General features: G+C 38.5%; 1 long non-coding RNA gene across 2 annotated transcripts in view; it reads right to left on the bottom strand.

Annotated features, from left to right (window-relative positions):
* Positions 1 to 19,168, bottom strand: part of LOC144365430 (uncharacterized) — a 52,803-nt gene that overhangs the window by 10,657 nt on the left and 22,978 nt on the right. Inside the window, exon 5 of one of the 2 annotated variants that reach the window (XR_013423842.1) lies at positions 14,073 to 15,186. The exons of the other annotated variant lie outside the window; for it this stretch is intronic. This is a non-coding gene — a long non-coding RNA (uncharacterized LOC144365430). Of the gene's footprint in view, positions 1 to 14,072; positions 15,187 to 19,168 lie in introns of those variants that run through there. 2 annotated transcript variants of the gene reach the window in all.

Below are 19,168 nucleotides of genomic sequence, written 5' to 3'. Positions count from 1 at the left end.
ACACTGGGGCAGGAGTTGAGCCCTCAGTACTCTTGGTGGCCCCATCCCCATGTCTCTGCAGGTCACAGTCCATGTCACTGTCATAGGCTGCAGTCTTGTGCCTGAAGCTTTCCCAGGCTGATGTTGCATATTGGTGACTCTACACTTCTCAGGTCTTGAGGTTGTCCCCACCCACAGCTCCACTGTGCATTGATTCACCAGGGGACTTTCCATGGTGGCTTCCACCCCACAGGACTGCTGGTCATTGCCTCAGTGGATGTTCTGCAGTGGCTCCACCCCTGCCTCAGGTCTCTTCAGCATCCTTTGAAATTTAATTGAAGGTAACCATGCCTCCAGAGTGTGTGCATTCCATGTCTGCAAAATTAGGACCAGGTGGGTGTTGTCAAAGTTAGTAGCTTGTTCCTTCTGGAGTAACAGCTGGGACCATCCCTCAGCCTACTTGCGCCATAGTTAGATCATCATTCCTAAGTTCTGCTTTCCATGAAGCCCGAGGCCATGGACACATAGCAGCCAAGTTCTTTGTTACTTTATAAACGTGGCCTTTCCTTCAGTTTCAATTCTTTGTTTCTCATTCCCATCTAAGACCTCATGAGAATGGCTTTTACTGTCCATTATTCTACCAGCTTTCTGGTCATGACCACCATGAAGAAGTTTGGGACTTTTACTACACCCTCCTATGAACGTGCACCAGAATCACTCTTAATGCTCCATTCTTGGTAACTTGGCTTTGTCTGGTCTGCTGCTCCAAATTCTCCTGGCTTCTATCCATTACCCAGTTCCAAAGCTGCTTCTCCTTTTTTGGATATTTGTAAGACTAACCTCCCACTTCTCGGTACCAATTGTTTGTCTCAGTCTATTTTGTGCTGCTATAACAGAAGAGTCAAGAGAGTTTAATTTATAATGAAAATAAATTTCTCATCATGTGGGAGGTTGGCAAGTTCAGAATGAAAGCACTAGCACCTGGCAAGGACCTCCTGGCTGTGTCATCACATGATAGAAGGTGGAAGGACAAGAGGCAAATGGGGGCCTACTTCATCCTTTTATAAAAGCACTAATATATTCATGAGAATGAGGAGCCCTCTTCCTCTCAATACCTCCCAACACTGTGCCCTGGGTATTCAGTTCCCAGTACATGAATTTCTGGGAGACACATTCAGATCATAGCAGGCACTGACACTTTTCCCAAACCAAATAATAACAAGAACAATGGGTTGAACATAGTGTGGCTCAGACTGAAAGTTGTTAACCCTGGTAGCATATTAGTATTACCTGTGGAACCTTAAAAATGCTTTAAGACCTGGACCCTGCCTTCACGGTTTAGATCTGGCATGTTCCCAGATGCTTGGTCCCAGTGAAGCAATGTTCAGAGGTGGGGCTTTGGGGATGTGATTGGATCATGAGGGCACTTACCTCATCCATGGACTAATGCACTGAGGAGTTTATAGCTGAATGGGCTATTAGGAGGAGGGGCTCAGGTGACTATAGATCACTGGGACGTCCTTGAGGTGCATCTCCTGCATTGTCTCTCTCTGCTTCCTGACTGCCACGGAGTGAGAAGCTTTCCTCTCCTGTGCTTTTCCATCATGCTCTTCTGCCTTGCCTCAGGCCCAGCCTCAGCCTGTTGACCACTGGACTGAAACTTCTGTAAATGTGAGCCAAAATAAATCCTTCTTCCTTTAAGTAAAAATTTCCAGGTATTTTGTCATAGCCACAGAAAGCTGACTAACATAAGGTTGGTCCTGAGTATTCAGAGTTTTGTTTTTTTTTTTTAAATCTCCACAGAATGCAGTAGGATTGACTGAGCAGTTAGCAGTTGCCATAGTTTGGATCTAAATATCACCCCAGAAGCCTGTATATTAAGAGGCTTCATCCCCAGTGAGGTGCTCTGAGTAGGTGGTGGAAACTTGAAGAGATAGTGTCTGGACAGAGATCTAGGCCATTGAGATCTACCCTCTGAAGGAATAATGGGGTCCAAGCCCATCTTCTACCTCTTTTTTTGTATTCAGAAGAGGTAAGCAGTTTTACTCTTCCACACACTCCTAGCTTGATATGATGTATCCCTCCAGACCCCGTTTTAAGCAGCAGAACTAATGTATCTTGAACTTGAACCTCTAAAACTATGAACCAAAATAAACCATTTCTCTTTATAAGTTGACTCTGTCAGGTATTCATTATAGTAAGGGAAAGCTGACTAACACAGAGGTCACAAGAATCAATAGGCCACCACAATCTTAAAAGGCCTTCTTCTTTAACATGGTTAAAATGAGTCTGTCCTCAGGGAGGAAGACCTGACCTTTCCAGCATTTCCAAAGTGTTTACAGTACAGCAGATTCTGAAAAAGTAAATTTTGTAGTTAATTTGAGGAGTTGTTGCTAGCTTTAACCTATTTCCATTTTTTTCCTCTTTTATAGGTCTTCAGAGGTCAAACATTTTACAGCTCCACGCATCTCTCTGTCTTTCTACTTGTTTCCGTTCTGGTACCTTCCCAGATTGTAAGAAAATGTTTCTTCACACTGTACCTTTCACAGGCCTGTGTTTCCCTTGGGGTGTATAGAGGTGTGATGGCCTTAAATCAAGGTGTTTTGCTCATGTACCTTAAAGGAAGGTGTTTTGCTTATATACAAGGTTCTGAAGCAGACTAGCTATGGGACCTTGGACAAGCTGTCTGGACTTACTCTTCTCCAGTTTTCTCCTCTGTAAAATAGCAATATTAATAGCATTCACCTCATAAGATTGTAAAGATAAATGTGCTAAAGCAGTTAAAGCATTTGGAACATTATCAGGCATTGAGTAAATTCTCTCTCTCCCCCATATCCATATATGGGGAGAGAGAGAATTTACTCAATGCCTGTGGTCTTTATATATATATATGACTCTGAATATGTGTGTATATGTGTGTGTGTGTGTGTGTGTGTGTGTGTATATATATATATATATATATATATATGACTCTGAATGTATAAATAAATTGCTGCTGATATATGGAGTAATACATAGAGGGGTTTGTATGAGTTCCTGTACTGAAACCAGAGTTTCTATGTGGAAGCATTCAGGCAAAGATGGAATAAGACTATTCTGTGAAGAGGAAAGAGCTGGTCTGAAGTTCAAGCGAAAAAGAACTTGGCTCATTTAATGAATCTATGAAGCGGAGCACAGGTAGAGAATACTGAAATAGAAAAAACCTGGAAATAGAGCAGGAGAATTGAGTAAAGAACACATCTTGTGTTATAGCCTTTTCATTTCCCTTTGTATTCATTTCATTCAAAATTGGTCATAAAGTGTTGGCGTAGGAGATGGAAGATCAGTGAGGAAGCTTCAGTCTAGGGAAGGGATGCTGTGTAGGGACAAGGAGACAGGTAGTGGAGACAGAGTTACGTATATCGATTACTGACCTTCTCCATACGTAGAAATGAAAAGGAATCAGTGACTATCTGCAGGAGTGTAGGGGAGGGAGGTTTCCAGGTAGAGGCCTATGGAATGTACGGGAGAGAGGAAAGACCACACAGAAAAAGTGAAAAGCAGTAGCCAGAGATGTAGGAAGGGAGCCTCCGAAGTGTAGCATGTCCAAAATGCCAAGATAGAGAAAGCTTCATAAAGGCATTTAAATTATCACAAATAGAAGCAAGAAAGAGAGAGAGAGAGAGAGAGAGAGAGAGAGAGAGAGAGAGAGAGAGAGGGAGGAAGGAGGAAAATAAGCAGAGGAGGGAGAGAGAAAGAGAGAGAGGAAATATCGACTCATTTAAAATAGGATCCATGGATACCACTTGAAACAAAACAAAAATCAAACCAAACAACAACAACAACAACAACAAAAAGACTGCTCACTTCATGGGAATGCGCATAACTGAAAGGACAGAGATCTCCACCCAATGTGTTGGGACTGTCTTCTCTTCTGCCCAACTTGGCATTACCTAAAGCTGTAAAATATTTAGAAACTGATCATTAAAAAGGCTTTGAAAGCTCTTTTGTGCCAGTCTGTCTGCTTGCCTTTTATCTGATCTCTGCACCCAGTTCTGCGTTAGAACATGCACTAGTCAAAATGTCCATTATTATCACAAATAATGACTTAGATGACTCACGAAGCCAGTGTCTTCAAAGTCAGACTTCCAGGAGAAAAATAAAAATTTCCATCATCCAAATGTCTGGCATGATGTGGACAATGCTCAACCTCAAGGAATGAGCCGCTCCTGATAGGATGTCAGGCAGCAGGCATGGGCTAGGGAGCATATTTTGAAGTGAGTTATGGATCCAGTTCATGTTAGAAAACTTCCTGTACTGCTTTTGATGAGAATAAATATATAGACGAATAACCCCGATATAATTTCCTTTTTCCCCATACTAGAGTATGTTCTTTTGGAATTTCAAAGATCACATCAACCATGCCCATGAGGATGGAACTGGAATTGTTTCACACGGACAAAGTTTGATAACTTTCATTTCTCAGTCTTTTAATGACTTTTAATGGTGAAGGTGCTTCCGTTGTCCACCTTTTCCACTTTTCCACTCCTCTCAGGGATAGGCCGAATTTTAGGAATTTTATTCCTCACCCACAAAGCCAAAGGGGAAGAGCTTTTATGGACCTTAGGGCTGGAATGTACTCAGTGTGGTTTCTGTTGAAAATGAGGAATCATGTACATTCTAGATGTTCAGGCTTTGAGATCACAGCCAACAAAGCTCAGATCACAGCCCCAATAACTACTAGCTGAACTGACTCGGGTAATTACTGAACCACTTTAGCCTCATTTTTTCCCCCTCAACTGTAAAATGGTGATAGTAATATTAGGTGAGTACTTGAATATCTAAATTACCTTGAATTTTAAATGTGTGAATGCATGAAAAGCAGTCAGCATTATTACTACCAATAACAGCATTTATTATTCCTGCAAATAGCATGAGTGGTAAGGAACCTGAAACTGCTGAGCTGTGAGATAACCCTGACCACAGTTTCTCTCTGACTGTGTTTGTTTTCTGAAGCTGGAGTGGTGGTGCAGGCTCAGTGTTTCTCTCTGTGGGAAGCTTCCAGTGAAGGATGTGGGTGCATCTTTCCATCCATACCCTTATTACCACTCAATTGCATTGATGGGTGTTGGTTTTGGGGAAAGAGTGCTGTTTATCCTGCCTTGGTTTTAGTCTGCAGAAGTCTATTTATGCAAAGCAAAAGGAGTGCCAATAATCCAACCTAGATCACTGAAATTCTGCATGGGACTTTGGTCAAAATCTTACCTAGGAGTGTTCCCTGACTTCCCCATACCTGGAGTTACTGAGAGGGGTAGTAGTTTTTAAAGGAAGGTGTTCAATATGGTCACTATGTTTTTTCTTCCCTCTTTATAACTAACATTTTTTCATTTTCTTTTCTTGCCATAATGGGGATTGAACCCTGGGGGTGCTCTAGCAATGAGTTACATCCCCAGCCCTTTAAGAAAGGTGTCTTGTTAATTTGCTCAGGCTGGCCTTGAATTCAAGATCCTCCTGCCTCAGCCTCTTATATCACTAGGATTACAGGTGTATGCCACCATGCCTGGCTCTACCACCATTTTTTCTAACAAAATTTCCACATTTTATGTCCCATTTATCTACCAGATATGCCACCTCATTCATTTGACAATTAACCTGAAGTCAAGGATAGAATGTACTTGAAACTTGTACATGTTTCAAGTGCAGTAATAATTCCATGTAGCCAGCCATAATATAATCAGTTAATGGAAAGTAAATTTTGAAAGCAAATTTGCTATATTTAATATCTCTGCCTAAAACCCGAACTATTTATATAGATCGTGTTATTCCCAACTGTTTAAAACCTTAATTGCCTTTCTGATTCCCTGAGTGACCTCAACATACCACATCACTGAGCCTTATAATGACCCTATAGAGTAATAGCTATTATCTTGATTTCTGTGAATGTTGAAAGGTTACACATTTTCCAAGTAAACACATAAAATCCTCACTTGAGGATGCTAATTCACAATGGGAGGAAGCATGGGATGAGTGGAGGAACTTTGGATTGGTCAAAGGGGAGGGAGAGGAGGAGAAGGGGCACAGGGATAGGAGAGATGGTGGAATGAGACATACATTGTTACCCTAGGTCCATGTATAATTGCACCAATGATGTGACCCTACTTTGTGTACAACCAGAGAAGTGAAAAATTGTGCTCCATTTGTGTACAATGAATCAAAGAGCATTCTGCTGACATGTATAACTGATTAGAACAAATAAATAAATACATTTTTAAAAAGACAAAGAGTAGAATGGATCAAAAAATTATTACTGAACACCAGAACTATGTGTCAATTGAGAATCAAATAAAACTTTTGAAAAAAAAATCTCCACTTGAACTGTTATGATTTTGCTCCAGAGTCAATGTGCTATTTTTATCATATTTTTATGTCTCTGTCCTTTAGGCATAAAAGTATGGGGCCCCATCTTAACTAGGAAAAAACACATAATTCTTCCTTCGTACATGTCTGCATCCCTACATTCCATCTAAATCTACTTGGTCCTGTCACAGTGTGCTATTGTGTGATCATTGTAAGTCCAGTGCTCATCCCTCCTAAAGGGTTCAACATATCATCACAGTTATCTATTGCTGGCTTACAAACTACCTTCAATGTTGATAGCATTAAATATCCATTTTATGATGCTGCTGGCCCTTTTAGATCACAGACTTGAATAGGACACTACGTGAACAGCTGTAAGCTCAACGATGTCTGGATGCTCAGCTAGGAGGACGCAGAGGCTGAAGGTGACTTTACTTTTGGCGACTGGTATCATCTGGAGGCACCTTTGTGCACATCTGTGGTTGATATTGGCTAAAACTCATATTGGCTAAAACTCATCTGCTCTTCTCTCCAGGTGGTCTGGAAGGATGGAAAGAATGGCATTGCTCAGATTGATGGAAGGTGCGTCAAAGTCACATTGCAGTGGAGAACAAGGGTTAGAATGGACGGTCTCAGTCAGCTTTGGAGAATACAGTCTTTCCCACACTTGCTGTTCTTTCTGTCTAAATCGATTTTTTCTTCTGTTCTTTATATTTCTGTCTCATTTATGCCATCCCAGTGTTTCTGCAAAGGTTTCCATCTCTGACGACTGTGTCTGTTTTAGCACCCTTCTCATTTCCTATCTCTCTGTCCCCCTCCTCCTGCTTAATATATTATCCATTGCACTTGATTTTCTTTTTGTCCTTCTCCACTTCCTTTCTTTCTTCTTCTCTTCTCCCTGCCTCCCTCTCTACCTCCTTTCCTTTCTTCTTTCCTCCCTCCCTCCCTTTCTGCCTTTCCTCTATATGTGTATCTACATATCTATGAATTTATGTATTCATCATCTAGCCATCTGTTGATCTTTGCATCTGTCTCCTATTGATTGACCTGTCTGTATCTACTTATTTTTCCATCTATCTGAACTACCCATCCACCTGTCTTATTGCTTTTGTGCTTCAATAAGAATAAGCTCTACACAGAGGATTTTTAGGATAATGAAACTACACTGTAGGACTCTACAATGGTGGATGCATGTCATTTAAGCATTTGTTCAAATCTATAAAATGTGCAATAGCAATAGTGAGTCTTAATGCAAGTTACGGGCTCCAGGTGATAATTTTTTGTCAGGGTAGTTTCCTCAGTTGTAACAAACGTGTCAATGTGATAGGTTGTTGATAATCAGGAAGGCGATGCATGCATGGGGACTGGGGCATATTGCAAAATTTCTATACCTTCTGCTTAATTTTTCTGGGACTCTAAAGCAACTCTAATAAAAAGTAAGCTTCATGATGGCAGGGACTTTGCCCTGTTTTTCATCATCTTCTGGGACACAGGCTCACAGGCTAGCACAGATAGAACATATGCTCAATAAAAATGTGTTGAATGATGAATGCCTGAATGAATCTATTGATATAAACAAGGATGCCTTGTCATTTTGTTCTAGAACTAGAAGTAAATAGAGCAGTAATAAAATCACTGAGGAGAGGGGAATATTGAAAGATACGGTTCATGGGATCGTGGAAGGAGCTGTAAAAACCCAACTTTAATGGTTGCATGATTTTTTTCCTGGTCTCATTGTGGCTCTCAAAATTCTCAAATCAAGGTCCTCTGAGGAGGCTTATCAACCTTTCCAAGGTATGTGGAATATAGGAAGTATGCCATGGTACGTCACTGTATTGCTTCAACTTGTTAATTCAGTCTTTATGTAAATGAGCCTTCCTTCAACCTACAAATTTTATAACACCAATTACTCATTTTCAGAAATGTTCTTCCCTTCCTTTACTTTTTTCTACTTCATGACTATCGAGGTTAAAACTTAGTGTTTGAGAAGGTCTCCTCTGGTTTTGTCTGACATGATATCAGGAGTCAAGGTTACTTGTAGAATGATCTTCAAGCTGTTTGTCATAAATTACTAATGTTTGTGGCATCACTTTAGAGCTCAGTATTGGAAGAGACAACCTACTTCTCTCTCACCCAGCAAAATTATCTTCCTTCTTTAATAACAAGGTGCAGATTTTCCTCTAAGTTATAGATTTAAATCTAAATGATAACTCCTAAATTACCAATTTCCAACTCAGACTTTTCCCTTAAAGGCGAGATTTATATATCCAATTAGTAGCTAGACATTTTCATTTTGATGATTCAACAGAACTTGACATATCCAAAATTTATTCTATCATTGACCCTTAAAGTCTTCTCATTCTTTTCTCCCTGTTAGTGAATGGGCCCACTGTGAGAGGCAGAATTTTCTATGAAGCTAATGAAACTTAAACCTCTGCACTCATACTTGCGTGGGTTCCTTCTAATGTTCTGAGTTTGTATTATTTTGCATCACTGGGAGGTTGGTATTCTACAGCCAATTAAAGGTGAGCATTCTCTTAAGCACATGCTCAAGTTTTATTATCACAAACTAGGTTGACTTGTTAAAACAAAACAAAACAAAACAAAACAAAAAACCAGAAAACTGGTCTTACTGAATCACATTTGCCCTAAAGAAAGGCTAGGGGTCACAGTTTTAAAATAAAAGCCAACACTTTTATTAATGTTTCACAATGCTTAACTTTCTTGTTACTAATAAATCCATTGAATAAGTTACCTTATTCCGTTACCTCAATATCAAGAATATTCCTGAAACTTACATTATTCAACTCTAAATGATCCATGATGCTTTACTGATATATTTGGAAAGTCTAAGAGAGGAGCTAGATGCAACTTTTTTTTTTTTTTTCAAAATGAAATTCTGGTCCTGTCTTATGATGTAGAATTTAGAAGGCGATAGAACAAATGTGTATTTTCTCAGTAGCATTCATGGTTCTCCCTGACAATATTCCTTCTTTTGTTTCTGAAGAGTACAGTCCTAGGTAGGCTTTATGGTGTTTTCCAAAGGTGATCAGTCTAACCTATGATTTGACTTAGGACCCAAACCTGAACCAGATGAGCCAAACAACTGTCTTGTGGATACTTGCCAGGAAGTGAAATTCAAATTTCACACTGCCTAACATTTCTCAAAGGCTTTCTTGAGAGAGCATCATATTTCCAGGGGATTTGTGGAGATTACACTGTCCATCAAGATTTGCTAAAAATAGTTTAAAATTATTCCAACCTGTTGGAGAACTGACCACATATCATGTAATTCACTTAAAAATTATATATATATAATAAAAAATTATATATATATATGTATATATATATATACACACACACACATATTTGAACATATAACCTTTGTTTTATTTATTTATTTATTTACTTACTTACTTACTTGCTGCAGTCTGGCTAGGCTCTCAGCACTTATTTATTTATTTATATGTGGTGCTGGGGAGCTACCACTGAGCCACAACTCTCACTAAAAGTAATTCACTTTTAGTAAGTTGCTTCTTGGAATGATATTTTTGACCTGGACCCCTCTATAAAAATTCTGGCTTGGTTCGTTGCACGTTCGGTTGTGATGCTGCTGCTCTCCCTGTTAGTTTCTGGGTCCTCCACATTCCTCTCTTCCCTCTCAAAGGGGGATGGATTGCTCTAGGCTTCAGAACAATCAGGAAGTTTGAAAGTAATGTTCTCTTTCCCTGAATGACTGTGATTGAGACATTGATCTCTCTTAAAGACTAAATGTGGGGGGGATCCTGTAGATGTAGCCTATGCTGGTCTACTTTTGCAAAGCTTTCATCTCAGTCTTGGAGGGAGAATTCTCTAATTCTTGACTGGTCACCTATTCTTATTCATCTTTTCACACATTCATTGAAGAATTACTGATTCCTCCTCATACGCTTGTTGCTTCTGAAGCCATTGAAGATATAGAAGTGAAAAAAATTATTCATACACTCAGAGATATCAGTTTCTAATAAAGTGATAAAGAATAACCTTGGTACCAGCTTCCCTTAAATGAGACTCTTCAGTGATATTCTTTCAAATCTTTGTACCAGGATTATCTTCTGGTATGTCTATTTATCCTCTGGATATAATACATCATTGGCTCCTAGGAAGCCTAAAGCCAAATTTGTCTGCTCTTAGCTCTTTATTGTAAGTGAATAGAATCACTTTTGTGTTCTAGCTCCTTTAAGGTTCTTTTTCATGTCCTTGTCCTTATTTTTCCTTTCTTTTAACACCACTTATAATTCTCTGTGTCACTATACTATAAACATTTTGGTAAGGCTCCACAATCTTTTATTAAGAACAACATTGAGTATAAAACATAAAGGCAATTTGAATGATGTAAAACCTCTCATCTCTTCATCCCTTGTCCCCTTTCTTCCCCTCATTAATCCTCTGTATTAGAAGCCACTTTCTAAACACCCACTTCCATCACATCAGAAACTATCCCATAGCAATGGAGAATGCCTGCATAGACCTTGCATAATCCGCCCTTGCTGAGCTACCTCATATGGGCTACTTCCCTTCTCTCAGTGTATGCTCCACTTTCCTGAAAGGTTGGTAGATTCCCATTGGTATTTTACTCTCCCTCACCCCTGCACCTTTGCATCTGCTCTTTCCTTTGTTAAAAAGCCAATGGCGTCCACACCCTCTCAGCTGGCTTGCTCCCAGTCACCAGTGTCATCTTCTCTGGGAAGCCTCCCTGCTGCCTCAGGCTTAGTTGGGTGCCCCTCCTTTGCGTTGCCATGGTACCCTCTGCTTACGTCTACCCTGTACTTATCACTGTATTATTAGTGTTAATTTGTCTGTTCTTGTCTGTCCCTAGACTGTGACCTTCTTTAGGGAGGGGATTCTCTTTCATCTATATGTCCCCAGGGCCTTGCACAGTATCCCATAGAAAGTGTTTAGTGCAGATTTGCTGGATGACTCAGTGGAGGAGAGAGAGATTTCCAGAGGTTGCCTACATGCCTGGATCACTTCTTTAAGTGATTCTACTTCCCTGCAGGTTTAAAAATGGCTATGTCTTACTTGTACCTTTTCCGTAAATGACTGTGGTTTACCATAGACGCTCACCTTTTGGAGACTGGTTCAAAAGACGACCTCCCCAATCTTCAGTCCCTGTCTTTTAAAGTTTGCTGTTTTCTCAGACTGTGAGCACATTAACTAGCATAAATCTAGCATGCAACATACTCAATAAATACCAATTAAATAAGTATTGGTTAAATGAATAACTCACTGGTTGACTGACTGAATGTAGAATTTTCATCTACACGGTACAACTGGTTTTATAGTAAGTAGAACTGATTGCTTTCTGGTGCTGGGAAACCTCTTTTCTACCACCAACACCATTGTTAATGATTGACACTTTGGGGTTAAGGATTAAGAATAAAGATTGCAGGACCGGAAAATACTGAGTGGCCTCTGTTGATAAAATTATCTGGTTATTTTGTGTGTGAGTTCAGGACACAAAAAATTAGAGAGCCCCTGGGGTTATAGAGCAGGTTTGAGAAATGGAGAGGGTGAATCTGAAATAGGACAAACAGGGGTAATACAGGTCAACCATGAAGCTAAACTTCACCACCTTTGCCTAAAACATACTTTGATAACTCAGCACATCTTTATTTTCTTCTCACTCTGCCTGTGCTCTTTCTTCCACAAATATTCACTAAGGGTTAAGTATGTGCCAGGTCCCTTGGAGATGCAAGAGGTAGAATAGAGAACAACAAATATACTATGTTTTTAAATACTTATAAGTATATGAAAGTATAAAAGACTAATAATACAGTAAGGAATAATACGATTTGCAATGAATGTTATCAAAGGAAAATTTCCAGTAGTATAGGAGCAGATTAGAAATATCCAACAGTTTCCCAAAACTACTTTGGCTTCATGACTGCCTATTCAGTGTTCTATATCCACATATTAATGGTTTGAATAGGGGGTTCTTGAAATGTTCTTGTTTTTTTTTTAGAAGATTGGAGCTAGATAAACAAGTCTTCTAAAGATTGAAAAGGGGTTGGCTCTCCTACAATTTCCTCAAGTTCTGTCTAGACTCAACCATTATTCATTGACCTAGAGTGTCAACATTTCTCATGTTATTGATATGCCTGGCTTGAGCACATCAAAACATTTGTTCTCAGGAGATACCCCCAATACACTATTTTGCTTTTTTTAGAGGCAAGAAAAAGAACAGATTCATGTGCAAATATGGATTAAATTTTTAAATTTTCTGTTCTATTGAAAGACAACATGAACAAAAATGAATATAGTGTTCTGAGCATTGACCAAACTAACCCAGCACATCAAAATGGAATGGTCACTTCTGGAAGCCTCAACACAATGACACACTTCTGGGAATCTCAAAGGTTGGTAAAAAGGCTATTGGTTTAACATTTTTTCATGAATCAGCTCGGGTGTGTAAAAACTGGTTTATCAAGATCTGAAACTTGTTTTCTTTTTCTTTGTTGAAAACATATTTAGTTTGGGACAAAATGATATACTCTCTAAATAGAATAAGCATAAATTTTTGCTTTGGCTACCAAATTATTATCTTATCAACAACTATTATATATCCTGACATCAACTATGAGATTAAATATACTATCAGCTAAGTGGGCACATCTATGTTGTCAAATTCTTGTTAGGACTATGTCTGCAAGAGCGGAAGAAATGAACTGACTTGGTAAGTTAAGTCAACTGCTAATATTAAAAAATGACTGAAATAAGTAACTTAAAACATGAAGATAACATTATTTACATAGCATGGCTTTACAAGAAACAGCTATTGGACTAAAATTTTACTTATCAAAAGATGGGCTCTTGGAGTGAGGATGTAATCCAAGGACCGGGATTTTGGCATAAGCCACCATGGAAAGGAGAATTCATTCCTTACTTACAGTTTATGAACTGTTTCACATGAAGATTTTGTAATTAATAACTATTTATAAAGTTGAAATACTGTTATGTCAGTGGTAGGAAGAGATCACAGAATAGTTTTGTTGTCTTGGAAGGTAAGACACATTAAAAAAAAAAAGAACAAAAAACACACGAGGGCTGGTGGATTGCTCAGTGGTACAGCACTTGCCCAGCATGTGTGAGTATCTGGGTTGGATCTCCAGCGCGCGCGAGCGCACACACACACACACATACACACACACACACACACACACACACACACATCTTTTAATCAATAAAATGATAAATTCTAATTTGTACAGTATGGACAATTAGTATTGATTGAGTTAAAGGAGGAAAATGAGACAAGTGATTTTGGCCTGGCTGCTAAGAATTTGAAGAATTAGGTGAGGCAAGTATTTTAAGCATGAGAACAGAAGGAAAAGATGCTTATGTACTTGAGAGATTGAGAGTAATTAATCTGGAGCAGAGGTTATGAGTTTGGGGTTTTTGTTTGTTTATTTGTTTTGAGTAATAGGAAGAAGAAGTGCCAGAGGGAATTGAAGGTTGATTTCAGGCTACAGAGATTAATATTCCTTCCCAAATAATAAAAGGCAATGATTTATTTAGAGGCCAGCCACTGGGTAAAATATTGATCAAGCAACCTCAAATCCTGTTTGGAAATAGGATTTGCAAACTAAGTAACGACTAATATATACTTATTTACACATGAAAATATAATAGTCCTGATTCTTTCATAAAAGCATGTAAATTTTATGTGAAAGTAATGTTGATATTTATCAAAAGAGTTTTATTTCTTGGGATCTATATTATATGCTTCACATGATTTATTTGAATTATTCCTCATAACAATTCGATGAAAACACGTGGTCTTACTTAACTATTAAAACAAGCCTGTGAGATAGAAGATCTCATCATCCTTATTCAACAGATGAAGGAACTGAACATCAGAGAAGTTTTGCAACTGCTCAGAATCATAGATCAAGGGCTTGGGGCTGGGCCAAACTTGATTCCAAAGCCCTCAATGGAAATACAATGCTAGTTTCAAAATAAATAGCTCTAATTAACTGTGTAGAACATACATTGCCCCAAAGCTGGACCATAGCTGGGAAGTTTGTTGATGCTTCAAAATGATCAGTTGGTTTGAACCAATGATTCTAAGGTAGCATTTTTTTTTATGATATAAAATCAGGTAATCAAATCTTAGAGGACAAAACAGATACTGATACCCAAAAGACACTAAATGAAAATGGAAATGTTCTTCTTTTTCAGTTTTAATGATTTAGGTGATGGTCTACCATTTGAGAGGTCTGGACAATTGTCATAGGAAATGAGAAATGATTCCTCACTCTTGCCCACTCTGCTGAGGCTCCCACACCCACTTCAGGGATGAGGAAGACAAGCCTGGGAACCATGGTTCCTCTTATCTTTGATCTTCTCCCTGCGTGAGAGTACACTTCACTTCTCCAAGTCTCAGTTTTTCTGGTAGGAGGGGATAATAAAATCTCCTTCTCAGCATCAGTGTAAGAAGGACATCTAAAGATGGATGGAAAGTACTTCGCCTAGTGCCTGGCACAGAATTAATGCTCAATAAAAGGTAATGATTATTAGTCATTTTGGGCAAACTAGCATTGTTCCTGAAAGGAAAGAACTGTTCAAAGAGAACAATAGAATCAGAGTGAATTTCCTGTTCTCTGCCTTTGAAACTTTTCATCAAAGGCCACACAATGCAGCAAAGTCTCTGAGAACAAGCCCAAGATTGAAACCTCCTTCTCTGATTAATGCAGTGCTTTGAGCATGAGCAAATAATGTGAAGAAGGTTGAATTCATGCATGGCTTAACTTGAACCAAAGTGGTCAAAGATTGTCACGGGCTCCGTGAAGCTGAAGAATTCCAGGGTGTTGGTTAACCTCAGAACGTGGCCTGAAACAAAGTCAGAGACAAACCATCTTCAAAAGATTTGTTAAGTTTTGACATTGTGACAACACCAGTATTAGATAAACTTAATAACTATTTAGGGCCTATACCTTTATGTATTTAGCAATGTCCTTTCCATTTGTGGGAAACCATCAGCCTAGCAATAGAACAAGTTATCTCACCCTACTTAATCATACAGATGATTACAAGAGACCAGGGACAAGGTAGTGACAGGAGTAGCTCTGCTGGATACAGTCATGTGATAATATCAGACATCGCCATATCACCTCAGAGATCAATAAGTGCATTCACCTGTACCATCTACTTTCTCACATTGCAGACAAGGAAAATAAGACCCAGAAAGGTTGCATAGTTGTTCTAGTGTTTATAACAGACCAAGTGTCACTGCCCTCCTTGGAAACCTGATCTTGAACTTATATTCAGCTACAATGACTGAGCAGGGACATTCATTAACTTCCATGTAGTGCTTCACACTTTATAAGTTCTTCCACATACACCATCCAATTTGATTCTCACATTATTTTATAACCAGAGCAAGTCTTGTCTTTACTTAAAGGAGCAAGAAAGAACCTCAAATAGCAAGGCAAAGAAGGCAGACTTTATGGTTTTGAATGCCACTCATTCATTGATTCACTCATTAATTCAACACATACTGTTGAACATCTCTTCTGCAGCTTCTTTAGACAATGGGGATGCTATGTAGAATAAGACAAAAGCCTTGCCTTTATGGAGCTCAAATGTTATTATTAGATGAGATAAACAACAAGCAAATGATTTGATAGAAAGTTCATTTCAGATAAAAAGAAGTAGCATCAAGAAAAATAAAAATGTGAGTGACAGATACAGGAAAGAGGTCATTTTTTGGTCAAGTGGAACAGTAAGGCCTTTGAATGAGGTGAGCTGAAAGCCAGAACAGCAAGACAAACTTTCTAGGGAAGGAAATATCAAGGTCAAAGTTGCTCCACTGATGTGCTGAAGAAATCACAAGATTACCAAACAAGAGGAGGATGGGCTGATTATATGGAGAGATAGGCAAAGCACTGTAACAGGTAGGGCTTTGTCATAGTGTCCTGACTTTTTCAAAAATCTCAATGAGTTGGAGAAAACAACTCAAGCATGAGAGTCAGGAGCCTTTGAAAATTTCCTTCCATTACTAATTCATTTCTTTTCCTGTCCTTGGTACAATTCTTCTAAACCACTACTGTTTTCACCAGCTTCTCTCACATCATTCTGGGCCAGCAGTTCCCATATCATGGCTACTTAAATGTTTGTGGGCAGCCATTTCACAATCAAGAGGTGGTGTGTATTACATTGTGACTTTGTGGTTTCTAGTCATGTGAATAGTTTTAAAGAGAAGAATATGGAGATCCAAATTCAGAAACCCTGAAGAGATTGAAGCTAAGTTGATAACTTGAAAAAAAAAAGAAAAAGGAGAAATTATGAAAATAGTCATTTATCAATGCCTGAGGGAAAGTATTACAGTTGCTATATTCATTGGAAATCAGGTTTTCATGAGAAATTGTTGGTGACATCAACTTGATTATTTTGCCAATGTATAGAAACCAGACAGGAATCTGAGAATCAGAGTTGTGAAATAGAAACATCTACTTACCTAGTAAATTTTTAATTAACCTGTTAAGTATTTCATCTAAATCTTGTTTTTCTCTGCAGCATTTGTATCACAAATGTTAAAGTAGCAAAAGTCCTTTCCATCAGCTAGCTCTAACAGAAACACTAGCCAGAAGGATTCTATTGAGGAATGTCAAAGAAATGTCTAAGTGTCTTTGCAATATAATCAGAAGTTTCCAACCTCAACGTTTTTAAGATGTCAATGAACAGTCTGGATGTGGGACTAAGGAGCAGCTGGTAGACAATGCTCTTTGATAGGAAGCAGAACAATTAAAAAATATAACCCAGGAAAAAATTTATTTTTCTAACAAATTATCATCTATTAAATGACTTGAAAACTGTATTTCAACATCAAATTCCTAAATCCAAAGATATCTCTATTACTTATTACTCTATAAAAAGCAATAAACAGGAACTGATCTTTCAAAGTCATGCTTTCAGGGTTTGTAAGTGTTTCTGAAAGTGGGCCAGCAGCCATCCCATATCTTAGGCAACCAGGGCCCCTACCCCTGGGCTAAATCAATCTATTGGATATGGCCCTTCCAGTAGATTGCTTTAGCCCATCGCTGCCTCTTTCTAAGTTTGTAACCAGGAGCTACCTGGATCTCAGATCCCATGGGACCTGGCTTCTCCATCCCCATGCAAAGATATCAGCATTTGTAATTCTTTGTGTAATGCAAGAGGGACATAGGGAGTTGGTCCTCTTTCTCTGATTTTCTCTGTTTCTACTACACTGTTTTCAAAAGCACCTGGTAGCTCTGTGATTTAGGTGCTCCACGCTGGCAATGGCTGAATGCATTTTTAAAAATAGCTAATCTGTTTTACTGAGAGAAATGTGGATTCAATTTTGTATTTAAACAAAATTAGAAGCATGCTTATCTTAGTGACCTCTCTGGTCAGTTGCAAATATCTAAATACTTAAAAGTCAAAGAGCTATTAGATTTGAGTATTTAGGGCCCTTTCACATGTAAAACTTCATGTGATTTCCCCTGCCAGGCAGGTACAAAAGGGTTAGGTCTTGCTGTTTTAAAACAGAGAGAACTAAGTCTCAGAGATGACTCCACTCCAACCAAAAAGCGAGTATTGTTCTTTTTTTGGTTATTCTTTTTAAAATTTATTTATTCTAATTATATATGACAGCAGAATGCAATCAGATAGAGCATAAGGAATAGGATACATAAGGAACTAAAAAAGCTTAACAACAACAACAACAACAAAAACCCCAAATAATCCAGTGAATACATGGACCAAGGAACTGAACAGATACTTCTCAAAAAATGATATAAAATCAATCAACAAACACATGAAAAATGTTCATCATCTCTAGCAATTAGAGAAATGCAAATCAAAACTGCTCTAAGATTTCATCTCACTCTAGTCAGAATGGCAGCTATTAAGGATACAAACAACAATAAGTGTTGGCGAGGATGAGGGGGAAAAGGCACACTCGTACATTGCTGGTGGGACTGCAAATTGGTGCAACCAAGTCAGCAAGTACTTTTATACTGATTTAAACCTGTTTTCCTCCTGCTGTATTAAGTTGAATTTAGTCACTGGGAGACTGTTTATAAAAGAGGCAAGTAATAAAATTTAAAAAAAAAGAAGTGCCACCAGTCATCCCATGCCTTAGCAGCGAGGGCTTCTGTCCCACTGCTTTAGCACTTCCAATGATTGACTCAGCACAGCTGGCGCTGCCTCTTCTTAAGTTTATAACCAGGAGCTACATAGATCTCAGTTCTCCTGGGAATTGCTCTGCTCCATCTCCATACAAGGATATCAGTTTTGTGATTGAATCTGCAAGAGGGACAAAGGGGGTTTTAAATTAATAGCAAGGGCCAAGGTTTCTTGAGCACTTACTACATATTGTGCAGTTTCTATGTGCTTCACTGGGGACCTTATATTTGGTGTGTGACTACCACGATCCTTGAATGACATGAGAGGTTATGATGACTTTTTAACAATTATATTAAATATAAAACATTTTATGTGGATATGCTCCTGAATTTGAATATATTTGTAATAATTAAAAAATGAAGTTCAAAAATTTTTGATAATTTCTATATTTTTCTGTGAATGTAACTGGCAGTTGCTTTATTGATGATCCAATTCACCAGCCATCAAGACTTACTATATTATTTTTGGACGCGCACTAAACTTTTTCTCACATGAATTTTGTGGGTATAAATGATACAATTCAACCCAGATGCTTGTTACTTTAATGCCATTTGTAGATGGCACACAAAAGATTCAGGAAAGCCAAAGAGCTACCTCAAGGTTGGCTTTCCCTTATTTCCTGTGTTGAATTTCTTCTCAGGTTTTAGCCATTCAAAATAAATCC

This window comes from Ictidomys tridecemlineatus, chromosome 7 (assembly GCF_052094955.1).
Source record: "Ictidomys tridecemlineatus isolate mIctTri1 chromosome 7, mIctTri1.hap1, whole genome shotgun sequence".
NCBI lineage: Eukaryota > Metazoa > Chordata > Mammalia > Rodentia > Sciuridae > Ictidomys > Ictidomys tridecemlineatus.
Note: the sequence above shows the minus strand (reverse complement) of the source record. Positions and strands in the feature narration are given on the sequence as shown.